Here is a 24,044-nt window from a genome sequence, read left to right on the forward strand (position 1 = left end):
TGTCTATCTGTCTTTTTTTGCTGTCTGTCTCCTTAGCCGCTGCCTGTCTGTCTTTTTTTCTGTGTGTCTCTTGTCACAACCCTAGCCCTAAAGCTAAGCTTGTGCCAGGGAAGTCTTCTGCTAATCCCAACATTACCCTAAAAAGGGCTAACCAAAGTGACCGGGTAAACTCTAATACTCAGCCAGGATCAGAGTTTCATTTGAGACACCAGGTTACTGAGCCCTGGGGAGGGGAGGAGGAATATGAGAATAGCCCAGAGCAGCAGGAGGTGTACCACATAAAGGAACAGCCTAGGAAACGAGCTCCTAGGGCAGGTAGTGCACAGCTGCAAGCACTGATTAAAGCCCCAAGGAAAACCCAGTGTAAGCAGCAAGCTGCCCGTCCCCCTTTCAGGTTAGGGTGTGGTCAGCTGCACGCTTTAGAGGCTGAACTAAGGAAGACTAAGTCATTCTACCCTGGGTCATCCCAGGAAGCAGGATCCCAGGACCGGACTCCAAAAGCTGCCCAAAGCCAGGACATAGAGATGTCAGAGGCAGCTCCTGTCCCTGAAGCCAGCCAAACAGCCAGCCCTCAACCAATGGAGTTTATGGATACTGCCTTGGAACCTGAGGACACAGTTATGGATGAAAGTTAAGTGCAATAACTTTACTTTTTTCTGTGTTTGAAATTTTGGAGATTTTTGTTTTTGAATGCCTGCAAGCACCAATTTAAAGCCAAGTGAGCAGTGCTGAGCTCACGGCTACAAGTGTGCCTGTTTTGGGGGGACCTTAAAGCAAGATTGATTTTGTTTGGCAATTTTTAAGTTTTGCCTTTTTGCGGTTTGTGTGGGACTTGCATTTGCTGATTGAGTGAAGGACTAGTAGCTGGGAGAATCCACCATCCATCCTAGGGTTGGCATTGTGGGGCCAATTTTGGCAAGCTGTTTAGAAGCTGATTTAAGGTGGATTCAGCTACTCCCTTCCCCCACCAGTGTGCTTAGCTGGTTGGGCAGGCCGGTTACGAACCAGGCCTCTGCAACATTGCTCTCAAGCATTGGAAGCAACCTTGTGAAAGACTTTGATAAATCTGGACAATTATTATACCTGTTTTTTTTTTCTTTTTACCGGCTCAAACATTGGAACTAATAGAGCTGAGCTACTGGGTATTGTTTGGGACACTTACCTGTTTGTACCTGTTGAGAAGGTGAGGGCTACATTTTGAAAGCCCAGGTTTATTTTTCATGTTTATTTGAGGTGGAAAAACTAACCACGGAGAAAGTGTTTCATTGCCAATAAAGTGAGACACCATTTGATGAAAGAACTTTATTAATCTTGACCAATTGATTCTTTTCTTATTTTTAGCCAGCAGGACCTTCAACTTATTTTGAAGGCACGTATAAGTCGGTTGTGGCTGAGCGGTGAATGGGGCCTAAGTCAAAACCCGGCACCGGCAACGCCACACTCTCCTTGGCCGCTGTATGTCTGTCTGTCTTTTTTTTGCTGTCTGTCTCCTTGACCGCTGCCTGTCTGTCTTTTTTTCTGTGTGTCTCTCCTTGTCCGCTGTCTGTTTTTTTTTTTTTCTTTCAATCTCTCTCCCTGGCCCCCTGTCCTTCTGTGTGTGTCTTTCACTCCCACCTACCTGTCTTTCAGTGTGTGTGTCTCTATTTCTGTCAGTCTGTCAATGTCCCTGCCCTTTTTCCCACCTACCTTTTTTTTTTTTTTTTTCTAATCATGCGTTGGGCAACCGGCACACAGGAAAATAAACCGCCTCGTAGCTCCCAATGTGCACACGCACCGAACGTGCATGCGCCGCACGCTCCAACATTTCTCTGCCGGCCACGGAGCTACGGACGCATTGAGCCACAAAGATTGATGTGCGCATGCACACTAAGGGTATTATTATATACGATAATGGACTTCATAGGGTAACAGTCGTCCTTTGAGGGTGCTATTTATTAAAGGGATACTACTATTATTTATCATTTCTTTAGCACTGAAAGGCCTATGCAGCACTGTACATGCAATAGATGGTCCCTGCTCAGAAGAGCTTACAATCTAATTTAGACAGACAGGACATCTCAGGGTTGGGAAGTTTCTGGAGAAGGGGTGAAGGTATCTGACAGTGAGTGAGAGTTAAGAAAGCAAGCTTCAAAAAAGTGGGTTCTTAGCTTGGATTTGAATACCGCCTGAGACGGAGCATGACGTATTGACTCTGGCAGCCTGTTCCAAACATACGCCTTTTCAAATATTTATTTTTATCTTTACGCATTCAGACTTTTGATGCAGGTTTTGCGGCCAAAACATGAATTGTGTTGAGTCATCTTTTATCAATAAATTTGCACCTCCCCCCCAAAAAAAACCATAGCATGCCGGCTGTGGCGGAAACAGCTCTGACGCTCATAGAATTATGTCATAGAATTACGCCATTGACTGCCCTGTCTCTTTGGCTCCTCCGCTGCTGTTGCTTACACATGTGGATGGAGCATGGGAGGGACATGAGTGAGAGAACAGTGGTAGAAATGTGGTAATGGGGAGTAGATAGAAGTGAAAAGGAGGTTGGGAAAGGAGTGAGATGGGAACTGGGAGAGCTAGGAACTGAGAAAAGATGGAGAATTGAGAGGTAGCTGAACATTTAAAAAGAAGAAGGGTGAGAAAGAAGGCAAGATTTGAGTGGGAAAGCAGTGAGATGGAAAATGGGAGAGCTAGAGATTGAGAGAAGATGGAGAATTGAGAGGTAGCTGAACATTTAAAAAGAAGAAGGGTGAGAAAGAAGGCAAGATTTGAGTGGGAAAGCAGTGAGATGGAAAATGGGAGAGCTAGAGATTGAGAGAAGATGGAGAATTGAGAGGTAGCTGAACATTTAAAAAGAAGAAGGGTGAGAAAGAAGGCAAGATTTGAGTGGGAAAGCAGTGAGATGGAAAATGGGAGAGCTAGAGATTGAGAGAAGATGGAGAATTGAGAGGTAGCTGAACATTTAAAAAGAAGAAGGGTGAGAAAGAAGGCAAGATTTGAGTGGGAAAGCAGTGAGATGGAAAATGGGAGAGCTAGAGATTGAGAGAAGATGGAGAATTGAGAGGTAGCTGAACATTTAAAAAGAAGAAGGGTGAGAAAGAAGGCAAGATTTGAGTGGGAAAGCAGTGAGATGGAAAATGGGAGAGCTAGAGATTGAGAGAAGATGGAGAATTGAGAGGTAGCTGAACATTTAAAAAGAAGAAGGGTGAGAAAGAAGGCAAGATTTGAGTGGGAAAGCAGTGAGATGGAAAATGGGAGAGCTAGAGATTGAGAGAAGATGGAGAATTGAGAGGTAGCTGAACATTTAAAAAGAAGAAGGGTGAGAAAGAAGGCAAGATTTGAGTGGGAAAGCAGTGAGATGGAAAATGGGAGAGCTAGAGATTGAGAGAAGATGGAGAATTGAGAGGTAGCTGAACATTTAAAAAGAAGAAGGGTGAGAAAGAAGGCAAGATTTGAGTGGGAAAGCAGTGAGATGGAAAATGGGAGAGCTAGAGATTGAGAGAAGATGGAGAATTGAGAGGTAGCTGAACATTTAAAAAGAAGAAGGGTGAGAAAGAAGGCAAGATTTGAGTGGGAAAGCAGTGAGATGGAAAATGGGAGAGCTAGAGATTGAGAGAAGATGGAGAATTGAGAGGTAGCTGAACATTTAAAAAGAAGAAGGGTGAGAAAGAAGGCAAGATTTGAGTGGGAAAGCAGTGAGATGGAAAATGGGAGAGCTAGAGATTGAGAGAAGATGGAGAATTGAGAGGTAGCTGAACATTTAAAAAGAAGAAGGGTGAGAAAGAAGGCAAGATTTGAGTGGGAAAGCAGTGAGATGGAAAATGGGAGAGCTAGAGATTGAGAGAAGATGGAGAATTGAGAGGTAGCTGAACATTTAAAAAGAAGAAGGGTGAGAAAGAAGGCAAGATTTGAGTGGGAAAGCAGTGAGATGGAAAATGGGAGAGCTAGAGATTGAGAGAAGATGGAGAATTGAGAGGTAGCTGAACATTTAAAAAGAAGAAGGGTGAGAAAGAAGGCAAGATTTGAGTGGGAAAGCAGTGAGATGGAAAATGGGAGAGCTAGAGATTGAGAGAAGATGGAGAATTGAGAGGTAGCTGAACATTTAAAAAGAAGAAGGGTGAGAAAGAAGGCAAGATTTGAGTGGGAAAGCAGTGAGATGGAAAATGGGAGAGCTAGAGATTGAGAGAAGATGGAGAATTGAGAGGTAGCTGAACATTTAAAAAGAAGAAGGGTGAGAAAGAAGGCAAGATTTGAGTGGGAAAGCAGTGAGATGGAAAATGGGAGAGCTAGAGATTGAGAGAAGATGGAGAATTGAGAGGTAGCTGAACATTTAAAAAGAAGAAGGGTGAGAAAGAAGGCAAGATTTGAGTGGGAAAGCAGTGAGATGGAAAATGGGAGAGCTAGAGATTGAGAGAAGATGGAGAATTGAGAGGTAGCTGAACATTTAAAAAGAAGAAGGGTGAGAAAGAAGGCAAGATTTGAGTGGGAAAGCAGTGAGATGGAAAATGGGAGAGCTAGAGATTGAGAGAAGATGGAGAATTGAGAGGTAGCTGAACATTTAAAAAGAAGAAGGGTGAGAAAGAAGGCAAGATTTGAGTGGGAAAGCAGTGAGATGGAAAATGGGAGAGCTAGAGATTGAGAGAAGATGGAGAATTGAGAGGTAGCTGAACATTGAAAAAGAAGAAGGGTGAGAAAGAAGGCAAGATTTGAGTGGGAAAGCAGTGAGATGGAAAATGGGAGAGCTAGAGATTGAGAGAAGATGGAGAATTGAGAGGTAGCTGAACATTGAAAAAGAAGAAGGGTGAGAAAGAAGGCAAGATTTGAGTGGGAAAGCAGTGAGATGGAAAATGGGAGAGCTAGAGATTGAGAGAAGATGGAGAATTGAGAGGTAGCTGAACATTTAAAAAGAAGAAGGGTGAGAAAGAAGGCAAGATTTGAGTGGGAAAGCAGTGAGATGGAAAATGGGAGAGCTAGAGATTGAGAGAAGATGGAGAATTGAGAGGTAGCTGAACATTTAAAAAGAAGAAGGGTGAGAAAGAAGGCAAGATTTGAGTGGGAAAGCAGTGAGATGGAAAATGGGAGAGCTAGAGATTGAGAGAAGATGGAGAATTGAGAGGTAGCTGAACATTTAAAAAGAAGAAGGGTGAGAAAGAAGGCAAGATTTGAGTGGGAAAGCAGTGAGATGGAAAATGGGAGAGCTAGAGATTGAGAGAAGATGGAGAATTGAGAGGTAGCTGAACATTTAAAAAGAAGAAGGGTGAGAAAGAAGGCAAGATTTGAGTGGGAAAGCAGTGAGATGGAAAATGGGAGAGCTAGAGATTGAGAGAAGATGGAGAATTGAGAGGTAGCTGAACATTTAAAAAGAAGAAGGGTGAGAAAGAAGGCAAGATTTGAGTGGGAAAGCAGTGAGATGGAAAATGGGAGAGCTAGAGATTGAGAGAAGATGGAGAATTGAGAGGTAGCTGAACATTTAAAAAGAAGAAGGGTGAGAAAGAAGGCAAGATTTGAGTGGGAAAGCAGTGAGATGGAAAATGGGAGAGCTAGAGATTGAGAGAAGATGGAGAATTGAGAGGTAGCTGAACATTTAAAAAGAAGAAGGGTGAGAAAGAAGGCAAGATTTGAGTGGGAAAGCAGTGAGATGGAAAATGGGAGAGCTAGAGATTGAGAGAAGATGGAGAATTGAGAGGTAGCTGAACATTTAAAAAGAAGAAGGGTGAGAAAGAAGGCAAGATTTGAGTGGGAAAGCAGTGAGATGGAAAATGGGAGAGCTAGAGATTGAGAGAAGATGGAGAATTGAGAGGTAGCTGAACATTTAAAAAGAAGAAGGGTGAGAAAGAAGGCAAGATTTGAGTGGGAAAGCAGTGAGATGGAAAATGGGAGAGCTAGAGATTGAGAGAAGATGGAGAATTGAGAGGTAGCTGAACATTTAAAAAGAAGAAGGGTGAGAAAGAAGGCAAGATTTGAGTGGGAAAGCAGTGAGATGGAAAATGGGAGAGCTAGAGATTGAGAGAAGATGGAGAATTGAGAGGTAGCTGAACATTTAAAAAGAAGAAGGGTGAGAAAGAAGGCAAGATTTGAGTGGGAAAGCAGTGAGATGGAAAATGGGAGAGCTAGAGATTGAGAGAAGATGGAGAATTGAGAGGTAGCTGAACATTTAAAAAGAAGAAGGGTGAGAAAGAAGGCAAGATTTGAGTGGGAAAGCAGTGAGATGGAAAATGGGAGAGCTAGAGATTGAGAGAAGATGGAGAATTGAGAGGTAGCTGAACATTTAAAAAGAAGAAGGGTGAGAAAGAAGGCAAGATTTGAGTGGGAAAGCAGTGAGATGGAAAATGGGAGAGCTAGAGATTGAGAGAAGATGGAGAATTGAGAGGTAGCTGAACATTTAAAAAGAAGAAGGGTGAGAAAGAAGGCAAGATTTGAGTGGGAAAGCAGTGAGATGGAAAATGGGAGAGCTAGAGATTGAGAGAAGATGGAGAATTGAGAGGTAGCTGAACATTTAAAAAGAAGAAGGGTGAGAAAGAAGGCAAGATTTGAGTGGGAAAGCAGTGAGATGGAAAATGGGAGAGCTAGAGATTGAGAGAAGATGGAGAATTGAGAGGTAGCTGAACATTTAAAAAGAAGAAGGGTGAGAAAGAAGGCAAGATTTGAGTGGGAAAGCAGTGAGATGGAAAATGGGAGAGCTAGAGATTGAGAGAAGATGGAGAATTGAGAGGTAGCTGAACATTTAAAAAGAAGAAGGGTGAGAAAGAAGGCAAGATTTGAGTGGGAAAGCAGTGAGATGGAAAATGGGAGAGCTAGAGATTGAGAGAAGATGGAGAATTGAGAGGTAGCTGAACATTTAAAAAGAAGAAGGGTGAGAAAGAAGGCAAGATTTGAGTGGGAAAGCAGTGAGATGGAAAATGGGAGAGCTAGAGATTGAGAGAAGATGGAGAATTGAGAGGTAGCTGAACATTTAAAAAGAAGAAGGGTGAGAAAGAAGGCAAGATTTGAGTGGGAAAGCAGTGAGATGGAAAATGGGAGAGCTAGAGATTGAGAGAAGATGGAGAATTGAGAGGTAGCTGAACATTTAAAAAGAAGAAGGGTGAGAAAGAAGGCAAGATTTGAGTGGGAAAGCAGTGAGATGGAAAATGGGAGAGCTAGAGATTGAGAGAAGATGGAGAATTGAGAGGTAGCTGAACATTTAAAAAGAAGAAGGGTGAGAAAGAAGGCAAGATTTGAGTGGGAAAGCAGTGAGATGGAAAATGGGAGAGCTAGAGATTGAGAGAAGATGGAGAATTGAGAGGTAGCTGAACATTTAAAAAGAAGAAGGGTGAGAAAGAAGGCAAGATTTGAGTGGGAAAGCAGTGAGATGGAAAATGGGAGAGCTAGAGATTGAGAGAAGATGGAGAATTGAGAGGTAGCTGAACATTGAAAAAGAAGAAGGGTGAGAAAGAAGGCAAGATTTGAGTGGGAAAGCAGTGAGATGGAAAATGGGAGAGCTAGAGATTGAGAGAAGATGGAGAATTGAGAGGTAGCTGAACATTTAAAAAGAAGAAGGGTGAGAAAGAAGGCAAGATTTGAGTGGGAAAGCAGTGAGATGGAAAATGGGAGAGCTAGAGATTGAGAGAAGATGGAGAATTGAGAGGTAGCTGAACATTGAAAAAGAAGAAGGGTGAGAAAGAAGGCAAGATTTGAGTGGGAAAGCAGTGAGATGGAAAATGGGAGAGCTAGAGATTGAGAGAAGATGGAGAATTGAGAGGTAGCTGAACATTGAAAAAGAAGAAGGGTGAGAAAGAAGGCAAGATTTGAGTGGGAAAGCAGTGAGATGGAAAATGGGAGAGCTAGAGATTGAGAGAAGATGGAGAATTGAGAGGTAGCTGAACATTGAAAAAGAAGAAGGGTGAGAAAGAAGGCAAGATTTGAGTGGGAAAGCAGTGAGATGGAAAATGGGAGAGCTAGAGATTGAGAGAAGATGGAGAATTGAGAGGTAGCTGAACATTGAAAAAGAAGAAGGGTGAGAAAGAAGGCAAGATTTGAGTGGGAAAGCAGTGAGATGGAAAATGGGAGAGCTAGAGATTGAGAGAAGATGGAGAATTGAGAGGTAGCTGAACATTGAAAAAGAAGAAGGGTGAGAAAGAAGGCAAGATTTGAGTGGAAAAGCAGTGAGATGGAAAATGGGAGAGCTAGAGATTGAGAGAAGATGGAGAATTGAGAGGTAGCTGAACATTGAAAAAGAAGAAGGGTGAGAAAGAAGGCAAGATTTGAGTGGGAAAGCAGTGAGATGGAAAATGGGAGAGCTAGAGATTGAGAGAAGATGGAGAATTGAGAGGTAGCTGAACATTGAAAAAGAAGAAGGGTGAGAAAGAAGGCAATATTTGAGTGGGAAAGCAGTGAGATGGAAAATGGGAGAGCTAGAGATTGAGAGAAGATGGAGAATTGAGAGGTAGCTGAACATTGAAAAAGAAGAAGGGTGAGAAAGAAGGCAAGATTTGAGTGGGAAAGCAGTGAGATGGAAAATGGGAGAGCTAGAGATTGAGAGAAGATGGAGAATTGAGAGGTAGCTGAACATTGAAAAAGAAGAAGGGTGAGAAAGAAGGCAAGATTTGAGTGGGAAAGCAGTGAGATGGAAAATGGGAGAGCTAGAGATTGAGAGAAGATGGAGAATTGAGAGGTAGCTGAACATTGAAAAAGAAGAAGGGTGAGAAAGAAGGCAATATTTGAGTGGGAAAGCAGTGAGATGGAAAATGGGAGAGCTAGAGATTGAGAGAAGATGGAGAATTGAGAGGTAGCTGAACATTTAAAAAGAAGAAGGGTGAGAAAGAAGGCAAGATTTGAGTGGGAAAGCAGTGAGATGGAAAATGGGAGAGCTAGAGATTGAGAGAAGATGGAGAATTGAGAGGTAGCTGAACATTTAAAAAGAAGAAGGGTGAGAAAGAAGGCAAGATTTGAGTGGGAAAGCAGTGAGATGGAAAATGGGAGAGCTAGAGATTGAGAGAAGATGGAGAATTGAGAGGTAGCTGAACATTTAAAAAGAAGAAGGGTGAGAAAGAAGGCAAGATTTGAGTGGACAGAGACAAAAAAGAAAAGAAAAAGTTAAGAAAGCTGAAAGGGAAAAATCAATATGTTGGAGACAAGCATAAGGAGGAAATGGAACATGAAAGGAGAAAAAAATGAGCAGCAGACACTGGAAAGGTGCTTTAACCACTGTGCCACACTTTCTGAAATAAAGCAAGTGCTGTTTTTAAAAGCTGGAAGTAAGCATATGTGCTGATCTATCTTCTTAAACAGCATCACACCAAGAGAGCTTTTGTCCTCTCACACAGGGCTAGATTCACTAAGCAAACCGGTCGTGTACCGATTGATTTGCGCTCACTTTCCAACTACGGCTCGATTCACTAACCTTCCTCCAGACCCCATCCACACCCGATCCAATCTGTGCATGCAAATGAGTAAAAAGGCATGTAAATTTCTTAAGGCATCGATTCATGAAACCATTTCGTCCAAACCGATCCAAAAAGTTTTGACTGCTGAGGACCAGTCGCCTTATATCCTCGCCAACTATTCCTGCCTAGCAACTGCTGCATGCATGTTAAGAATCCCATAAAAAATATATATATCTACTTAACGTTGAGAAATGTAAAGTACTACATGTGGGAAGCAGAAGCCCGAGGTACAGCTATACGATGGGAGGGATGTTATTGAGTGAGAGTACCCAAGAAAGGGACTTGGGAGTAAAGGTGGACATGACAATGAAGCCGACGGCACAGTGTGCAGCGGCCGCTAAGAGAGCGAACAGAATGCTAGGTATAATCAATAAAGGTATTACTACCAGAACGAAAGAAGTTATCCTGCCGTTGTATCGGGCAATGGTGCGTCCGCATCTGGAGTACTGCGTCCAATATTGGTTGCCGTACCTTAAGAAGGATATGGCGTTACTCGAGAGGGTTCAGAGGAGAGCGACATGTCTGATAAAGGGGATGGAAAACCTTTCATACGCTGAGAGATTGGAGAAACTGGGACTCTTTTCCCTTGAGAAGAGGAGACTTAGAGGGGATATGATAGAGACTTACAAGATCATGAAAGGCATAGAGAGAGTAGAGAGGGACAGAGAGAAAGGGAGACAGAGAGAAACAGAGAGAGAGAGCGATAGAAAGAAAGGGAGAGAGACAGAAATAGAAAGAGAGAGATAGAGAAAGATTGGAGAAACTGGGTCTCTTTTCCCTTGAGAAGAGGAGACTTAGAGGGGATATGATAGAGACTTACAAGATCATGAAGGGCGTAGAGAGAGTAGAGAGGGACAGATTCTTCAAACTTTTGAAAAATAAAAGAACAAGAGGGCATTCGGAAAAGTTGAAGGGGACAGATTCAAAACCAATGCTAGGAAGTTCTTCTTTACCCAAAACCAACAAGGATAAAGTGCGCACGCGCGTCGATCGATGTTACGTGTGCGCGAATTGGGGGGGGGGGGGGGGTGTTTACAATTTGATCATTTGCATGGACAAGCTTTGCTGATTCGATTGGCCAGAATGACTGATTCAGTGCACAAAGCCACATCTCCTACATCTGAACCAGAAGCCTTCTCTCTGACATCGCAACGTCAGAGGGAAGGCTTCCAGATGAGGTGTGGGACGTGCAAGGAGCCGCTGCCCGCAGCTTTGAGCACTGCATCAGTGAGGAAGAGGGAGCTGGCCTGAAGATAACACCGGGGGCGGCATAAAATGGCCAGGCGGGAGCAGGTCAGAAGGTAAGGCCTAGCATAGAGGGAGGGAGACAACAAAGGTAAAGGGGGAATGATTTTATTTATGAATTTAGTGATTGAATTATGTCAATTTTGAGAATTTACATCTGCTGTCAGTGTGCTATGTGTAGTTTAATTTTGTGGTTAATCATTATGTGTTGTTAATAAGATTATATTGTGTGTATTTATGAAAAATGAATGGAAAAAAATAGTATTACAATTAGTACTATTATGGGGGCGGGATCTGGGGTGGAGATTGGGTAGAGATGGGCGGGGTCTGGTCCACGACTTAGCCCAGTGTTCTTCAACCGCCAGTCCGCGGACCGATGCCGGTCCACAGAATAATTCTTTTATTTCTACCGGTCCATAGGTGTAAAAAGGTTGAAAAACACTGCACTGAATTACTACTGGCAGCCAGTGCAATTTCTGAAGCCAAGGTGTAATATGAGCGTATTTTGATGTTCCTGTAATCAATCTGCATTTTGCACCATTTAAATCTCAAGAGATTGCTAGCACTTTTGTGGATCATTATCACTTCTCAGCTCGGTGTATGGTACCAAATGTTTGAAAATTGGTTTCTTTTTTTTTTTTTTTTTCAATATCTTTATTAACAATTGCAAAGTAACAAACATCCACAGGCTAGACAGCCAGAACAGAGCCATCGACAACAGTCGGTAACAACAGAACAGAGAATGGCAACAAGAGATACACAATACAAAATGGGTGAATGCCCATCACAATTGTCATTTTGAGATGATACCCCACCCCAAACAGACACACGACAGCCAACCCCAAGCCCACGCTACAAACCACACCAGCCACACCACTCACAAGCCGTCCAACATCCCAAAGACACCCTCCCACGCACACCCCCCCACAGATGCAGCCACTCCGGGGAACAAAGCGAAAGAGAAGGAGAAGAAAGAAACAAGAAGAAAATTGGTTTCAACGGCGACCTCTCCCACAGTTATCTGAAGAGTTAATCAAGTCAATTGATACATTAGATGAAGTTACAAAAGCAATTTATTCAACAACAAAAAAAAAATAATAAAGCGGCAGACCCAGATCATTTCCCTGCAGAATTTATAAGCACTTGAAAGAAGTATTAGCTCCTAGGTTGGTTAAAATTTTTAATCAGATTGATCTGGAGGGCTGATTGCTAGCTTCCCTTTATGAAGCCTTAATAACCGTCGTCCCAAAGGAAAACCAAACGTTATGAGTGAATTATAGACCAACCTCTCACTGTTGTAATTTTATAAAATATTTGCAAAAGTTTCAGCATTTTCGAAAATGTAAGAAAAGGAGAAAGTAGCTGGTCTACCAGATCCAACATAGGGGAAAACAAAGAAGCAGACCAAACAGGATTTATTGAATGTACTTCCAGGACAAAAGATGTGCCCAACGTAGCTGATTTTCACCAATATGGCTGCATCAGAAGCAAACTAAAACCAAATATAAAATTTAGGCCCCCTTTTATCAAACTCTGGTCGGTGGTGTGGTAAGGGAGGGGGAGCGGACCAGTCCTGGTCCTTCCCTGTCCATCCCCCACCACACCTGCACTTTCCCTTCCCTACCCACCCCCCTCCCCCATGCCTCTAACTCTTCGTCAGCACGACCAGCTGCTCCAACCTGCTGCTGGCACCAGCCTTGGCTCTCCCTCTGAAGTCACTTCCTGGTCGCGGGAACAGGAAGTGACATTAGAGGGTGAGCCAAGGTCGGCATGGGCAGGAGGAGTAGGGAAGGCAGGCAGAGCCCAGAGGTTGGGGGTTCCCAGTTGGTTTCAATAGTGCTGCTTGGATAGTACAGTAGTAGCAAAACATTGGAAAAGCACGGTTGGTCCTGGTATAAAATTATGGTGGAAGCATTCATTAAGCAACGTTATAGCCTTAAGTCACATTATTTGGCCCATAACGTGAACAGCAGATTTTAACTTTCCCACACAGCTTCCGCTAGCGTTGGTTTAGCCGGCAATTCCATCAGACAGCCTTTCCTAGGCAGGCCCGCCTCCGACGAAACAGGAAGTTGCATCATTGTAGGCGGGCCGGCCTAGCAAAGGCAAACTAACGCTAGCGGCAGCTGTGTGGGGAAGTTAAAAGCATGCAGTGAGCTACCACTAGGGAGAGGAGAGGTACTGATGGACATGGGGAGAGGGAGAGGTGCTGCTGGACAAGGGGGAGGGAAAGGGAAGGGATAAGAGGTGCTGCTGGACCTGGTAGAAGAGAAGAGAAAGGTGCCCCCCCCCGCCTGGTCAGGTCAGCTTCACTACCTTCTACTCCTTCACTGCCCTCTTGCCTGCTGCCCGCAAGCGAACTGAACCCAGGCCGCGGGGCTGTAACACTGCGCGTCAGCTTCCCTTCTCCTCCAAAACAGAAAGTCATGTCACAAGGGGGAGGGAGGAGAAGGGAAGCTGGCGTGTGCAGTGTTAGAGCCCCGCGGCCTGGGTTCATTTAGCATGCTGGCTTCCCTTGTCCTACCTCCCCCCTCATGACGCAACTTCCTGTTTCGGAGGAGAAAGGAAGCCGAGGCTGTAGCTTTAACCACTGCACCACACTCTCCCCAGGGTCCCCAGCCTAAAAAGCAGCCTAGCAGGAGGGAAATGAAATTCCTCCCAGCAACATTCCTTCCCATGCATATTTTATTCCTCCTTTTATACTTTCAGTTGCACTTGATATTTTATTGTGCAACATAATGCAATTTATAAATGTGATATATAAGCCTAATAAAATGAAATAAAATAAAATATTGCTGTAGGAGCCCCTAGGTTCATCAACTCTATTCAACGTTTACAATGACCTTAGCATCTCCGTACGTAATCTAAGCTAGCCAGGATTTTCTTGCCTCGTCTCTCCTCCTTCCTGGTTGCCACTAAAATGTCAGGCATTTCTGACAACCGGAGAATTTATAGATTTTGAGCGCTATACGCTCGATTCACCCAAAGTATTTTTGGCCTTTGGAGGGAGGACACAACACAGATTCCAACTTGGGATGCACACAGACCATAAATATTTGTGCCTGGATAAGGACTGTTTATTTGTGAGCCGTCGAACAGAAATGTACTTACGTCAGTGGGTGGCAGAGTGCTTCCACAGTCACACAGCTCTCATTAATCTCTACACTGGAACAATTTTCACACACATTTTATATATATATATTCATATAATGAGTCAAAATGTTGTGTGATCGTGGCACCGAGATACCCCCCTCTTCAAACCCAGCATGCACCCAAAAAGAGGGAGACAAAGCCTCAGACTAATGTACCAGTATAGAACTAAAAGGTACAAACACATCAGAGGGTAGGCCAAGTGACTCATTATATAAACATATTATATGTTGTGCGTCCTCGTATAATTTGTTTATATATATCCATAATAATAAAAGGCTAAGCGCGCATGCGCTGTTGAAAATCCGTGAGTCCTGGTGGCGTGAGCTGTGCTTCTGTGCCAGTGCTCATGGCGCCTGCGCTAGCGCGTGTGCCAGCGACTCCTCCCCCCCCCCCCCCCCCACTGCCGGTCCTCTTCAAAGCGGCCTGCTGAGGTTCGCCAGCCACTGTAGCGAACCTTGCAGGCCGCTCTAGCAAATCCAGGGAGGCGAAGGCGGGACGGAGGCTGCAATCGGCAGCGGCTGCTGCTACTCCTCCAGCCGCCTAGCTCCTCTCCGCCGGCCCCGGCTGGCAGCCCCCTCTGCCCAGTCCTCTCTGCTCCGATGGCCCGCGCAGGAGAAGGAGCGGATGAAGCAGGGAGACTGTGCAAAGGGAAACAAGGGGAACAAGGGAGGGGGAGAAAGCCGAGGAATCTCTAGCACCCGTTAATGTAACGGGCTTAAAGACTAGTATATATATATATATATATATATATATATATTTATTTATTTATATATATATATATATATATATTTCTGCACTCTCCTGTACTTAAGTTGCTGTTTAGTCTTGTACTGTCCAAAATGTTTTCCATTGTGAATGTTGGCTTGTAACCCGTTCTGAGCTACTGGGAGGATGGGATAGAAATCGAAATAAATAATCTATAAATACATGCATCCTACACAGCTCTAGAATTATGTACTATATTTGTCCTAGTTACAAGTCCTAAATTATTTTAGTTCCGTATACACTTCTCCCTCCGTATTTGCTGTGATAGGGGATTAACAGAACTGCAAATACAGAAAAAACGCAAATAACTTTTTCATATGTAATTCGCTGTTTTCTATTAAAAACTATTGTGACTATGGTGAAACCGCGAATAACATGGTGGGAGACCTGACTTGCTCCTGAACGAGAGGCAACACAAGGTGAAGGAAGTGCTGGGAATCAGCGATTTTTCTCTGTAAACGATTAGAATCAGCGATTTCTTTATGCAAGCTGATGTAATTTGGGGGGGGAGAAGCCAGCAAGCTAAAAACCGTGAATAATTGAAACCGCGATTGCTGAAACCGCGAATACGGAGGGAGACGTGTACTACAGTATATTCATCATATCTTAAACATTTGACAATGGAAAACCAAATATTAAAAATAATCAGGCTGGGATACATGCAACTTCAAATGCTTTATAGATTGAAGCCAAAATTACCAGTATATGATTTCCGTACTCTGGTTCGGTTGTTGATCCTGAGTAGGGTGGACTATTGTAATTCACTATACCTAGGAGTGGTGAAAGGGAAGTTGAGGGCTTAGCAAAGGCTTATCAACTCTGCTGCAAGATTAATCTTAGGAGTTCCTAGGGGTACCCATGTAACTCCTGTGTTGAAGAAACTACACTGGTTACCTATGCCACAAAGAGTGTAGTTTAAGATTGTTGCGATCATACATCCGACATTGAATCCTGCTTCCCCAAAGATCTTACAAGAATTCTTTGAGATCTATAAAGAGAGCTTAGAGATGAAAATGGGATGAAATTAAGTTTGGAGGTAGAATGTCGACTATGCATGCTAGGATCGGAGCATCAGTGATATCCGTGGCTGGCGTAGAACTATGGAATGCCCTGCGGTTTTGCGGTTTTAAGAAAATGCCGAAAACTCAATTGTTCGCCAATGCCTTCTTATGCCAAGGGATATTTCTGTTGATAATCGCCTTTTAGAATTCTTTTGACAGCAATGTATGATTTAAAGCTTGCTTGTATTTCTGAATTCACTGAATTTGCGCTCTATCCGTGTTTATAACAGGGACGGTTAATGATGTTGTTTAGACATGTCTATGTTATATGTGGTAATCGCAGGGAAACGAGATTTTATGTATGTGATATGGAAACCGCATAGTTGTATGCGGTATATAAATTTTTAAATAAATAAATACATTTCTGGAAAGATCTACTGTGTGCATACATGTCCATTTCCATCTCTACTCTACCCATTTTCAGCGTGCATAGAAACCCTTTCGCTTGTACAGGCATGAGCAACTGGTTTGTGTGCATCTGTGAAAAGAAGATAAACAACCTATCATAAATATCTTTGCTCATTTAGAAGCCATAAATAAGTGCAACATATTATACAATCATATTGCACTATAAAAGCACTTAAATTCGTGACAAATAGAGATATCACCTCCCCATACTTATATGGAAAAATTGCACTCAAGTTAAAGAATTAAAAATATTTTCTAACCCCCCACTCTCTCCCACCCACCCTGGACGTGCATGATCAAAGGGCAAAATCAACAATCACTCTTTGCAAAATTTTGTCAAAACGTCCCTGTTGTATAGCCATAATACGGTTCCATTTTAAACACGTGACACAAAGACTTCCCCCAAAAGGTATAATTCAATCGATCCTAGTTTTTCCAATTCCTTAAAATAAGCTGTATGGCAACCCCTGTCATAATAAAGAGAAGTTTGTTATTGTGAGATGATATTTGGCTTTTAGCTCTCATCAAAGTGCCAAATAGCACAGTGCCATATGTTAGTGTCACTGGATTTTCCATTACTTTGTTCACCTGATCTCAAATGGATCTCCAAAATTGTAGTATCAAGGGACAATAGTGTAATAGATGATCTAACGTCCCAGTGCCAGCAACTATTGGATTTGGAACTATCTAATTTCTGTAATCTAACTGGAGTCCAAAATGTTCTATGTAACAAAAAAAAACCAAAAACCCACGTTTGTCTCATAGATGCAGACACCGTACATCTCAACCTCCAAGTCCAAAAACAACCTATCTTAACTATTTAAGCCCATCCCTTACCACCTGCCAATCAGCTGAAAAGTTCCATCTAAAACAGCATACCAACAGAGAATGAGTAAGCCTGGTCTTACCAAAGTTTCTGTGGTCATAACCCCATTTGCACGGCCTCATAAAACGTGCGACCCCTTCAGAGACACATCCCAGTCGTGTTCATGGAGGACTCATCCAGGTTGTGACCACATACGTGGATTTCGGAGCTGCATCCCACAGGACATAATTAGAGGTTGAGGGGTGGTAGATTCAGGGGCAATGTTAGGAAATTCTACTTTATGGAGAGGATGGTGGATGCCTGGAATGCGCTCCCGAGAGAGAGGTGGTGGACAGTAAAACTGTGACTGAGTTCAAAGAAGCGTGGGATGAACACAGAGTATTTAGAATCAGAAAATAATATTAAATATTGAACTAAGGCCAGTAGTGGGCAGACTTGCACGGTCTGTGTCTGTATATGGCCGTTTGGTGGAGGATGGGCTGGGGAGGGCTTCAATGGCTGGGAGGGTGTAGATGGGCTGGAGTAGGTTTTAACGGAGATTTTGGCAGTAGGAACCCAAGCACAGTACCGGGTAAAGCTTTGGATTCTTGCCCAGAAATAGCTAAGAAGAAAAAAAAAAAAAATTTAAATTGAATCAGGTTGGGCAGACTGGATGGACCATTCGGGCCTTTATCTTCCGTCATCTACTATGTTACTATGGTAAGGAAACCCAGAATAGACTTTGAAAAGGGCGGCCATGAAAGAAAGCTAACGCAGGGCAGATTCAGAGAAGTCCAACAAAAATCAAATCATTACAGAAAGTAACTACACCGGAGCTTATCGATCACTCGGTGGCTGCAAACCCCTTCACATGGCCATGGGTAGCACATGGCTTCCTAGTGATGCGGGCCAATGATATCTTATGGAGGACTTGCTCAGTTTGTAATCCCAAATATAGGGTTACCAAATGTCTGGATTTACCCGGACATGTCCTCTTTGTAGATCTCTGAACAGCTTTTCAAAACTCATCACTTTGTCTGGGTTTTGAAAAGCTTCCAGCTCGGGACCGCATCGGGAGGGCACCTGCACATGCAATGCGGTGGCATCACAGGCATGCACGGATGCCCTCCCAAATGCGTCTCTGAGCATGAGAAGAGGTTGGAGGCGGGGCTAGGGCAGGATTCGGTGGAACTGGGTGGGCCTTGGGGGCAGGGCCATGGGTCCAGATTTTACAATCATAAAATATGGTAACCCTACCCAAATAGAGATTTTGTAACTTTAGGATGACCCCATAGAATATAACACATCATGTTGCAAACAGAAAAAGCAAATCTAGTAACTTAAGGGAGAATCTGGACATGCTTGCTTTTTTCACAGTAACATAAGAACATAAGAATAGCCTTATTGGGTCAGACCAAAGGTCTATCAAGCCCAGTAGCCCGTTTTCACAGTGGCCAATCCAGGTCACTAGTACCTGGCCAAAACCCCAGGAGCAGCAATATTCCAGCATCTCAAATAATAGCAAGATTCCGGAACCCCAATGAGAGCAACATTCCAGAGCTGAGATTGTGATGTCATAATGCCTCAGTCCACAGTGCCTCAGAGCCAACCTCATCAGGGATGTCACAATGGCTTCATTGTCCTATACTTGGCTCACGTAAGAACATAAGAACAACCATACTGGGTCAGACCAATGGTCCATCAAGCCCAGTAGCCCGTTCTCACGGTGGCCAATCCAGGTCACTAGTGCCTGGCCAAAACCCAAGGTGTAGCAATAACCCTAATTAACCCACAACTGCCACAATATGCAAATATCACAGATGACACATAGACATTCATTGTGAAAATATAACCGGGCTTGCATGAATTAGATAAAGCTACTATACTGTGTCGTGAATATACAGTGAAATCACCACTTGCAATCATCTCCTCACATTGTCTTGGTAGCATTAGAATATAAAAATAGAATGCTCATTTCATTTTTATTAAACTTTAAACCCACCTAACTACTAATTCTAGGTGGCTTACGATAATACATTGCCAATATTTAAATAGCTACTATGTACACACAACAGAAAACATAAAATACAGCCTTCTGAAATAAATAATATACTGTGGATATCATTCTGGCTTTTCTACCTAGTCTGAGTAATGCCCTACTAATTATATGTGTTTTTGGAAGGTTTAAAATCTGCGAAACCGAAAACGTGTTAGTACTTTTCTTGTGATTTTTGAAGTACCCTCCTGGTCCATTTGATCAGCTTCCCAAAGCCCTCTGATCACTGGGCTCAGATAAGCCCTGCCCATAATCTGTAAAGGAACCCTTCTTCCCAACCCCATGGACTCCCCCCCCCACCCCACCCATCACATTGAGACCTATCCAGAGGTGATCATTGATGGTGTAGGTTTCCAGGACAGGAGCAGCCCCCTTCCTCTCCGGCTCTGGAAATCAAAATGACCACCATGATCCCTAGCAGTAATCTTGTGATGCTACTTTAAATGGAAGCCTGCCCCTAGTGGCTAAAGAGATCATAGTGGCCAGTTTGATTCCTGGAGCTGGAAGAAGCAGGATCAGAGGGGGATGTTTTCTGTCCCAGCAATCTCCCAGGATTCATGGGGAGGGTTCTGCTGAGGATGGGGAGATTCCTTTACAGGTTGTGGATGGGGTTTCAAATTGGAAGTGGGCTTGCTTATTAGAGCATTGTAATCCTGGGGCTTGAAGCTGATTGGGGGACTGAGGGCTATAGCAAGCTGATTAGGGGGAGGCGTTTAGATGCCAGGGGGAGGGAATAGGATCAGTGAGGAGCCAAATAGCAGCACCTATTGCAAGGGTAGGGAACTCCGGTCCTCATGAGCCGTATTCCATTCGGGTTTTCAGGATTTCCCCAATGAATATGCATGAGATCTTTTTGCATGCACTGCTTTCAATGCATATTCATTGGGGAAATCCTGAAAACCCGATTGGAATACAGCTCTCGAGGACCGGAGTTCCCTACCCCTGACCTATTGGATGCATTGTTGGATTCCGATAGCAACTGCACTTACCACCTCCTTTTGAGATGGCAGTAAATCCAGCTGCACTGCTTGTACCGGTGCAATAACAACCCATGTACTAGCTGTCACAGCCCTTTTCCAGCTTTACCCCTCTGTGCCCTTTTTCTTCCTTTTCTATCATCGCCCCTCTGTGCCCCTTTCACCCCTTTTGCTAGCATTGCCCTGTGTCTCTATCCCCTACCCATCCAGCACTGCCCCTAAATTTCCTCCCTACCCAGCATCTTTTCTTAAGTCCTCTGTGGCCGTGTCCCTCCACTCTCTCATAACTTCCTCCCTCTACCACCACTCTGGAATCCCGCTAGCATTCTCTCCCTTGCTTCCTCCCAGGAGGTCCAGCATCTCTCCCTCCCTCTGAGGGTCCATTGATTCTTCCCTTTTCTCCCTTCACCCATCCAGTCCCACAAGGGTCGGTGCTGGGACCTCTCCTGTTCAATATATTTATTGACGACCTGGAGACGGGGACGAAATGTGAGGTTATCAAATTTGCTGATGACACCAAACTCTGCAGCAGGGTTAGAAGCACGGAAGACTGTGAAGACCTGCAAAGGGACCTAACGAGACTGGAAGAATGGGCAAAAAAGTGGCAAATGAGTTTTAACGTAGAGAAATGCAAGGTCATGCATGTAGGGAAAAAGAACCTGATGTTCAGCTACAAAATGGGGGGAATATTGCTAGGGGTGAGCAACCTTGAAAGAGACCTGGGGGTGATGGTGGACACAACATTGAAACCATCGGCGCAGTGTGCGACAGCCTCAAAGAAAGCAAACAATGCTGGGCATCATCAAAAAGGGTATCACAACCAGGACGAAGGAAGTCATCATGCCGCTGTATCGCGCAATGGTGAGCCCGCACCTGGAGTACTGTGTCCAGTACTGGTCGCCGTACCTCAAGAAGGACATGGCAGTACTCTAGGGAGTCCAGAAAAGAGCGACTAAACTGATAAGAGGTATGGAAAGTTTTGCATACGCTGACAGGTTAAAAATGCTGGGGCTGTTCTCCCTAGAGAAGAGGAGACTTAGAGGGGACATGATAGAAACCTTCAAAATCCTAAAGGGCATAGAGAAAGTGAATAAGGACAGATTCTTCAAACTGTGGGGACCCACAACCACTAGGGGTCACTCGGAGAAATTGAAAGGGGACAGGTTTAGAACAAATGCTAGGAAGTTCTTTTTTACCCAGAGGGTGGTGGACACATGGAACGCGCTTCCGGAGGATGTAATAGGCCAGAAATCTGTACAGGGGTTCAAGGGGGGTTTGGATAGGTTCCTGGAGGATAAGGGGATAGAGGGGTACAGATAGAACTTGAGGTAGGTTATAAAAGTGGACAAAAACCACTTCACAGGTCACGGACCTGGTGGGCCACCGTGGGAGCGGACTGCTGGGCGAGATGGACCTCTGGTCTGACCCAGTGGAGGCAACTTCTTATGTTCTTATTAGAGAATGACACGGTGAAAAAATTGGTCCCCGTCACCGCCCCGTCCCCGTCTCACCATCCCCGTCACCGCCCCGTCCCCGTCTCACCATCCCCGTCACCGCCCCGTCCCCGTCTCACCATCCTCTTCACCGCCCCGTCACCGCCACTGCAATCCCATTCACTTTTCTTTATTTACGTATAAAGGAAACATTCTTTAAAACTTTAAAACTTAGTTAAATATTAGTTAATAACTATACAAAAACAAAACACGCAGAGAAAAAATTAATTAATATAAATTCTCAAAACTGACACATTTTGATCACTAAATTTAAAATAGTTATTTTTCATATAGTTTTTCAATCACTAATCTTCCACCACCCCTGGGGCTAGCAATGCAAAAACAAACACGACATGTACTTTAAATGGCTGCAAGTCTCCCCTCCCCCCAGCGATCACGGCAGGAGGGCACCCAACCCCTCCTGTAGACCCCCCCAACGGCCCTCCCGACAATCGCAGCAGAAGGGTACCCAACCCCTCCTGCCGGTCCTCCCAATGGCCTCCCCTAAGATCGCCGGCAGGAGGGTACCCAACCCCTCCTGCTGGACCCCCCCCAACGAACCCTCCCACCCCGGAACCCCCTTAGTCTTACTTTCCAAGTTGGACCGGACGGCTCCTCACACGTATGGCCAGCAGGCTTGCCTCCGTCCAAATGAGGCGGGCCCGCCCCTACCCTGCCCAACCCACAGGATCCTAGGGCCTGATTGGTCTAGGCACCTAAAGCCACTCCCGCTATAGGAGGGGCCTTAGGTGCTTGGGCCAATCAGGCCCTAGGATCCTGTGGGTTAGGCAGGGGAGGGGAGGGGCGGGCCCGCCTCATTTGGACGGAGGCAGGCCTGCTGGCCAGACGAGCGAGGAGCTGTCCGGTCCAACTTGGAAAGTAAGACTAAGGGGGTTCCGGGGTGGGAGGGTTCGTTGGGGGGGGGGGTCCAGCAGGAGGGGTTGGGTACCCTCCTGCCGGCGATCTTAGGGGAGGCCATTGGGAGGACCGGCAGGAGGGGTTGGGTACCCTTCTGCTGCGATTGGCAGGAAGGGTTGATCTGACAAATGAGGAGCACGGTGAAACACAGGTAAATAGCGGTTCCTAGAAGGGGGTACATTGGCCCGCGGGGACAAACCTGTTCACCGTTTCCGTGGTCGGTGAATGGCCTTGTCCCCGTCACCGCAGCGACTGCTAGTTTTCTTCCCCGTTTTCGGCGGTGACCCGCGGCTTAAATGCGGTGGCCGCGGGTAAACCGTCACCGTGTCATTCTCTAGTTCTTATCTCTCTCATTCCTCCTCCTGCTGACGTCCAGTCTCCTCCAGCAGAGTCTCTTCCTGAGCCTCTTCCTTCCTCTGTGTTTCTAGCCCCCAACACCCAGCAGAGCTGACAACTACAGCAGCCCTGCTCTTGCTGGTATTAAAGATGAACTTAAAACTTTTTCTATTACACTCCTTTCTTCTTCCCTGCAGTCCAGTCGGTGCAATGGGATGGCTGGCCAGCAGCAAATAAGATTGCCTGCCTCCAGCAGGTTATCAAGCTTACCTTCTGCCACATCCCGCCAAGGAAGAAACAAAAAGTAGCATCAGGAAGATGAAACACAGCAAAGGGAAGGCCCCATGGCCTGTCAGAGGCCGCTTATCTTAGTCACTGCTAGCCACAACCACATGCTGAGACAAGTAGAGGACTGCACATATCTGGATATTGCCAGGATGGTCTGTAAGAGCGCCACTGAACTTTCTTTGATGTCACCATATTCATAAAGTAGCCGCCAGTATACTGTATAGATACCATATATAATCGAATATAAACTGAGATTTTGGGGCCAAGAAATGGCCCACAAATGGGGGTCTCAGTTTATATTCAAGTCACCACTGACCCGCTACCCCCCACCCCCTTCCTCCCCAAAACCTGTTGTAGGCCTCTGCCGGGCCTGCTGTGAGACCTTGTGGTCCAGTGGTGGCCGGAACAGGAGTGATCCCTCCCGCCTCCTGTCCCAGCCGATTCTAAGAATTTTTTATCTCCCTCCTGCCTCTCCCGCATACTTTTAGTATCCCTGGTGGTCCAGTGGTGAATTGTGGCAGGAGCGACTTTCCTTCACTTCTGCCCGTGCAGAGCCACTAGCTGATTGGTCCTGCGAGAACTCACTGCAGCCAATCAGGTAGCAGCTCTACACGGGCAGGAGTGAAGGAAGGTCGCTCCTTCCGTGATTCACTGCTGGACCACCAGGAATACTAAAAGTGTGCGGAGGAGGCGGGAAGGAGGTAAAAAATTCTTAGAATCAGCTGGGACCAGAGGTGGGAGGGATTCCTCCTGTCCCGGCCACCACTGGACCACCAGGTCTCACGGCAGGCCCGTTGGAGGCCTGCAAGTCATCGGGAGGAAGGGGGGACAGGCAGAGCCTGGCAGGGAGGGGAGTGGGGCTTGGTGCAGAGACTATCAGGACGGGGAGTGAGTGAAGAGGCTGGATGCAGAGCCTGGCAGAGCAGTGAGGAAGGGGGAACAGTGTGCAGAGCCTGGAAGAACAGGGCAGGGCAGGACAAGGCAGTGCACTTGAATATTAACACACACACACGGTTTCTATTCGAGTCAATTTTTTCCTCATTTTTGGGGGGAAAAAAGGTTACCTCAGTTTATATCTGGGTTAGTTTATATTCGAGTATATATGGAAATGTCTTTGAAAATCAGA

General features: G+C 45.1%; 1 protein-coding gene across 2 annotated transcripts in view; it reads left to right on the forward strand.

Moving 5' to 3' along the window:
- TSNARE1 (t-SNARE domain containing 1) overlaps nucleotides 1–24,044 on the forward strand; it is an 843,012-nt gene that overhangs the window by 695,301 nt on the left and 123,667 nt on the right. The window lies entirely within an intron of this gene.

Source organism: Geotrypetes seraphini, chromosome 2 (assembly GCF_902459505.1).
Source record: "Geotrypetes seraphini chromosome 2, aGeoSer1.1, whole genome shotgun sequence".
Taxonomy (NCBI): Eukaryota; Metazoa; Chordata; class Amphibia; order Gymnophiona; family Dermophiidae; genus Geotrypetes; species Geotrypetes seraphini.